The 6,706-nt window shown below is 46.4% G+C and overlaps 2 non-coding genes across 2 annotated transcripts; one reads left to right on the top strand and one right to left on the bottom strand.

The window, feature by feature from the left end:
• Positions 1-512: 512 nt before the first annotated feature.
• Trnat-ugu (transfer RNA threonine (anticodon UGU)) lies at positions 513-587 on the bottom strand. Its single transcript has one exon. It is a non-coding gene; the product is annotated as a tRNA-Thr (tRNA).
• A 966-nt stretch (positions 588-1,553) lies between these two features.
• Trnat-ugu (transfer RNA threonine (anticodon UGU)) lies at positions 1,554-1,630 on the top strand. The gene has a single exon. It is a non-coding gene; the product is annotated as a tRNA-Thr (tRNA).
• Positions 1,631-6,706: the final 5,076 nt, after the last annotated feature.

The raw sequence follows: 6,706 nt of genomic DNA, 5'->3' as shown, positions 1-6,706 counted from the left end.
TCCCAACAAGCTAAGGAATTATACTACGGATTTAGGTGACTGCTTCACCATTCTCCTTTTGGTTGATGTGTGCTAAAGTCTAATAACAACTCCTAAAGTCATGCATCATTTGAAGAGAAAATCCCCAATCTGCTCCATATCTGCTGGTGCCAGCAGTAGCAGTAAAATCAGTTGCTTGTAAATGCCTTATTATAGAAGCTGTCACAGCACAAGCTCTGAGATCCTCGGAATCTATAGTTCAGACTCTTGGGTAAAGCAAGCAAGTTATTACAGTCAAATGGTTATGTTAACTTGGTCCAAATCCGCGTTCTATGTGCTTGAGTAGCTCATCTTTTGTTGCCTCTAATACACCGCTGTTATCAGTTATGTGGGCAAAAGTTTGTGGTTAGCAATAACAATATAATAAAAAATTACTAGATACTAATACTAGTAAAAGTGAAATGATAATTAAATTGACACCCTAGCTGCAAGCAGGCGTTGATACACTTCATTGGGGACATGTTGAAAATGTGTGCCCCGACCGGGACTCGAACCCGGGATCTCCTGCTTACATGGCAGATGCTCTATCCATCTGAGCCATCGCGGGCACAGAGGATAGTGCGTCTGCAGGGACTTATCCCTTGCACGTCCCCCGTGAGATCCACATTCCCAACATGTCCACACCACTACATTCGTAGTGCGCCTAATAGATGTTTGCCCATCATACTCATTACTCGTGGCAGATTGATCTACCAAGTCCCGTACGAGTTCGGGCATAGCGTGTGCGTTCGCACAAGAAGGTCTTTTCTAGCAAAGCTGCATGGTCATCGACGGTAACTGTTCTTTCGGGAACAGCTACTACCGTCATATATAGTTAAAAATGTTGTGGTGTAACAAGACAGCTACGCCACACTGAAGTAGCCGAAAGGCACGCGTAATCTCACGTAGGCTAGATAGAGGTCTGAAACAGGATACGTAACGAATGGTAGCAAGAAAAGTACGTAGCTGCTTTAATACTTAACTTTTAATCCTTTATGTGAATACAGCATTCCTTGATGATACAAGTGAGACTCTATCTTAAAATGGTTAATGGCGCCTTGCTAGGTCGTAGCCATTGACTTAGCTGAAGGCTATTCTAACTGTCTCTCGGCAAATGAGAGAAAGTCTTCGTCAGTGTAGTCGCTAGCAAAGTCGTCGTACAACTGGGGCGAGTGCTATTCCGTATCTCGAGACCTGCCTTGTGGTGGCGCTCGGTCTGCGATCACACAGTGGCGACACGCGGGTCCGACATGTACTAAATAGACCGCGGCCGATTTAAGCTACCACCTAGCAAGTGTGGTGTCTGGCGGTGACACCACAAAAAATATGGGTTCCCGGCCCTTGACTTTCTTGTGCGAACGCACACGCTATGCCGAATTCGTACGGGACTTGGTAGATTAATCTGCCACGAGTAATGAGTATGATGGGCAAACATCTATTAGGCCCACTACGAATGTAGTGTTGTGGACATGTTGGGAATGTGGATCTCACGGGGGGCGTGCAAGGGATAAGTCCCTGCAGACGCACTATCCTCTGTCCCTGCGATGGCTCAGATGGATAGAGCGTCTGCCATGTAAGCAGGAGATCCCGGGTTCGAATCCCGGTCGGGGCACACATTTTCAACATGTCCCCAATGAAGTGTATCAACGCCTGCTTGCAGCTAGGGTGTCAATTTAGTTATCATTTCATTTCTAGCAAAGCTGCATGGTCATCGACGGTAACTGTTCTTTCGGGAGCAGATACTACCGTCATATATAATTACTAGTAAAAGTATTAATTGGATGTGATCGAGTAGTAGCGTGTGTTAGGCGAAAGGGCTCCATTTCAAGAAGTGTCTACAGTGTTTCAGGGTCCCTGCTGCCAGAGTTCCATTGCAGTGGGGCTACTTCCGCGATGGGAAAATACGTCCTCGCAATATTTCAGACGCTGGTAAGGAACGCTGTAATGGCCAGTGAGAATTGATGTCAATCAAGTACGCGTGCTCCGAGAGCCAAATGGGTATGGCGACAGGTTATGGAATGAATGATATCCGGATTCGATTCGCAAACGCCGGCCGGAGTGGCCGAGCGGTTCTAGGTGCTACAGTCTGGAACCGCGCGACTGCTACGGTCGCAGGTTCGAATCCTGCCTGGGGCATGGATGTGTGTGATGTCTTTAGGTTAGTTAGGTTTAAGTAGTTCTAAGTCTAGGGGACTGATGACCTCAGAAGTTAAGTCCCTTAGTGCTCAGAGCCATTTCAACCATTTGATTCGCAAACTGAATAAACGCAAATGCAGAGACGGTTTTCTTTTTCAAACTGGCGGACTCCTTCCACAATATAGCTGCTGCTCGACGTGAGAACTCAGAGATAATGGGGGGAGAGAGCGAAAATAAAAAACATTAAGTCTCACGCTTACCGGATAGCGAAAAGCAGCGTCGGGGTAACTGCAGTAGTAAGTGACGTCATTCAGCAACAGCAGCTCAAAGCGCGCCGTTCCATTAGACGTAGCTTGGCGGGAGCATACGACACGCGGGCGCGCGCCATCCTCCCGAGTGGGGAGTCCGCTAATCAGAGACCGGTACAGCCGTTCCTCTGTGTGCGTGCCCGGTAGAGGCACTTCTGAATACACACGGAACGCGCATTTGAGTGGGTTATCGGCGATACCCGGCAGGTTAAAATGATAACGCCCGTCAGATTGGTAACTCTCTCCTTCAGCAAAAATTTGTCAATAGATGGTCGGGTATCCTGGAAACCTGAGGTACAGTATTCCTCTGTCGTAATGCAGAAGACATTTTCACTGGATGGTCCTCATGAGGGCGCTTTACTCTCAGAGGGAAATATTCGTCTGGTAACGGTGAATCACTAGTGCAGTACATGCTATATCCCCTAAAATTTACGCGACGTCCCTCGCTGAAATCGAAAAGACGCGGTGCACTGTTTCGGATTAGGTTGAAATTACTGTCTATCGTTGCGTTTCCTTCGAACGAGCATTTGTAGGGAGAGTACCCTCGTGGCAGACTGAGACAAAACCCGGCCTCTAAGAGGCCTTCCAGGTCGCACTCGTGATCCTTGTCTGGCTCACAAATGAAGGGCGGGACATTGGCCACGAAAAACACGACGGCATCTTCGGCCCTAGAATACTGGAACTGCTCCTCCTCGAAGTAGTCTCCAGCGTTGCGGCCGCTGGACACTGCCGCCATCGTCGGCAGCAGGAGGTTGCAAGCCCTGCCCGAGCTCTTCATGGCGTACTGAACTCTGGCGCTGCCCACTCCTCAGACAGTGGGCCCAGTACTGTGCTAAAAATGCAGCATCCCTACTTTACGGCCGTGTATCACTGTGCTAGTTTTTGTTTCTAAGTTCGTCCGCTGCCTCAGTTTCTTGTGTATCTGACGTCACCACAGCTGCTGCGGCCGCTGTGACCCGTTTGGATGTTGTCTCTAGGTCCCAGTGTTTACTGCCGTCCCATGACCTTTTTCTGCTTACTGTTTGTGTCTGACATGTGAGCACGTGTTGCTGCTCGTTGAAAATATTGCGTAACACTGTTTCAGGGTGAAGTCAGTGATATCACTCTCCAAGAATCCCCAAGGAACGACCGCAGGCCACCATTGGCTGATGCCACAGAGTGCACTGGGAACTACGATAACTAAATCAATCGCAAAGCACTTTTTACCTGTTTTCACAGTTACTTGTATTAAGCGTGGAATAAATGTTGTCAGGCTATGCTAGGGATCAATCCGATACCATACCTTTTGTCGAGTGTTCACCTTATCTCCGCTATTATCTCCCAACGTCACCCTGACCTCTTGATATGCTGTCAGCTACAATTTATCTGATTTTATCCTCGTTCTCCTTAAATGTTCAAAAATGGTTCAAATGGCTCTGAGCACTATGGGACTCAACACCTCAGGTCATCAGTCCCCTAGAACTTAGAACTACTTAAACCTAACTAATGTAAGTACATCACACACACCCATGCCCGTGGCAGGATTCGAACCTGCGACCGTAGTGGCCACGCGGTACCAGACTGTAGCGCCTAGAACTGCTCGGCCACTCCGGCCGACTCCTTAAATGTATCTCGGAATTTTGACACCAGTTATTTCCGTAATACATGCGATATGGCGCGCGCCGCTATCCTGTGATCTTGTTCAGAGCGCGCACTGTAATCGATTATAGTTCGCTGTCCTGGTGCGGGTGGCGCTCCGGTGGCGATTTGCTATGACGTTGCTGGCGTGTGTTTGCGGTGGCCGGCGGAAAGCGAGGGGGTAGATGGCTTTCCGGGTATTGCACGGAATGAGAAGTTCGCTCTGCCTGACCTGCTAGTGACTAGCGCTAAGGTTGTTATGCCTCGCAATATGAGCATAGTGGTCTGGGGGGGAGGCGACTCGCCGCTGTGCTGGCCATGCGGTGGTGATTAATTGGAGTCGGCGTACTTGTTCTTTCTGCCTGTCTGATGTGGAGGTCCGGTGGGGTCCTGTGATACTCTGGCCCGGAGACAACTAGTTGCTGAATTTTGGAGTCGTCAGCCAGGTTAGGGTGTGGGCTCGGTTGGTTCTTCAGATTTTCCCTTGGAGGCTGCAGCAGCGGTTTCTGAACTTTTCTGATGTGAGACGGTGTTGTTAGAACTTTTTGCTGTGTGTGTGGCTCGTTACGATATGTTGGTACTAATTTATTTGCTCAACTGTAGTCCTGCCCGGAGTTGAGTTCATGTCTGGTACGTTTGGCATTCGATGTGTTAGAACATAACCAAGGTGCGTAAGTGATGGGCAGTTGTGGGAGGCATGTCAGGGAGCTCTCAGCGGTTTATTTGGGGGACCGTTTCTAGTGGGAAGGCTCCGAAATGTTGAGATCTCGCTCGTCTGTGATTCGTTGGGAGTTGCCCTCGCACTTTGGTTGTCTCAAATTATTACTTTGTTATTATATTTATTGGTTGTGTGTTGCGCTCCTTTCATTTTATGGTCCAAGCGCCACTATCTTTCTCAAAGTTTTTTATATAAATCATTTTAAATTGTAATGCCAAGTTAACTTATTATTGGATTTTGTCTTTTGGGTAAACTCTAGAAGCACTATTGCAAAAGGTCCTTGATTTTATTGCGGCAAGCCGCCGTTATTGTTTTTTAAAGGTCACTCTTTAACCATTTGTTAAGTTTTGTAAATTATATGAATTTGTTGTTATTTAAAAGAGTTTAGTATTGGCAATTTATTAAATTGTGTGCAGAGTCTGCTGTTTGGATATTATTGGATGGAACTCCTTGGATAGTTGTCCTATAAGAACACACATTTCAACATGGATCCCCGCTTTGATTTTCTGTTGGTGGTAAATAACTTCTCTCTGGGTGTCTTGATATGACAAAGCTAATATGTGACAAAAAGATTCTGTTTTTGATCTTTTCTGTTTCTTCTATTTATCCAACCTAATACTGCTTAAATGATATTCCATCGACCATAAACTGACAACTTCGTGAAAAAATTAAATTTCTGTAGCATTCTTCTCATGAATCTAAGTCTGGCTTCTGCCTTAAATATAACTAATTTTATTTTGGCGTTCTACGTTACAGAGCAACACACTTCTATCGCACGGTTTGATCAACCATTGTGTAATGGAACAGTAATTAGGATTCATTTTTTCAGCTGAGGTGTCCTGTTTACACACTACTAGTTTCTAAGTTAGATTCATCTTCAAGCACATAACTAAGATTCATAAATCAGTCGAGATTAACAAATCTGTGCTATCTCATGAAACCCAAGCTCTTCTGATTTCCACGTACGGACTTATTGAAATCTATGCAATTATGAAACTACAGGGCAATCACCAGACAAATAGCGTTTGTGGTATCAGGTCTCCGCATTATTCACGCTTTGTCTAAACGATGTACTACTTCTTTATAATGATATACACTCCTAGAAAAAAATTAGTTTACCCTGTACAGGCTTCCAATTATTATTATTGATGCAACAGTGTATACGGAGTACATGGTACAAATGGCTCTAAGTACTATGGCACTTAGCATCTGAGGTCATCAGTCCCCTAGACTTAGAGCTACTTAAACCTAACTAACCTAAGGACATCACAAATATCCATGCCCCAGGCAGGATTCGAACCTGCGACCGTAGCAGCAGCGCGGTTCGTTACTGAAGCGGCTAGAACCGCTCGACCAGAATAGCACAAGCAGTTCTGAGGTACCAGGTATTGATCCATGCTGAAATACCTATGTCAGTACATGCTGTAGCCTCCACGGATGGCAAAGCAGTTGCTGATTCTTGCGTGCAGCCGCGAATACCGTCCTGGGATCCTAGAATACGTCATGCTGCCGCGCGGTCTCTGGCGCTGTAGTCATGGACTGTGCGGCTCGTCCCGGCGGAGGTTCGAGTCCTCCCTCGGGCATGGATGTGTGTGTTTGTCCTTAGTTTAATTTAGGTTAAGTAGTGTGTAAGCTTAGGGACTAATGACCTTAGCAGTTAAGTCCCATAATATTTCACACACATTTTTTTTTTTTTGCGTCTTGCTTCACGTAGATCTGTAAGAGTTGATAGCTGACGAGGTCCACCAGCTACTTCTTGTTCCATAATATCCCAGACGTACTCGACTGGAGACAAGTGTGAAGATTATCCAGAATGAGATTTTCACTTTGCAGCGGAGTGTGCACTGATATGAAACTTCTTGGCTGATTAAAACTGTGTGTCGGACCGAGACTCGAACTCGGGACCTTT

This window comes from Schistocerca serialis, chromosome 9, assembly GCF_023864345.2.
Source record: "Schistocerca serialis cubense isolate TAMUIC-IGC-003099 chromosome 9, iqSchSeri2.2, whole genome shotgun sequence".
Taxonomy (NCBI): Eukaryota; Metazoa; Arthropoda; class Insecta; order Orthoptera; family Acrididae; genus Schistocerca; species Schistocerca serialis.
The sequence above is the reverse complement of the archived record's forward strand: the minus strand, read 5'-3'. Positions and strand labels throughout refer to the sequence as shown.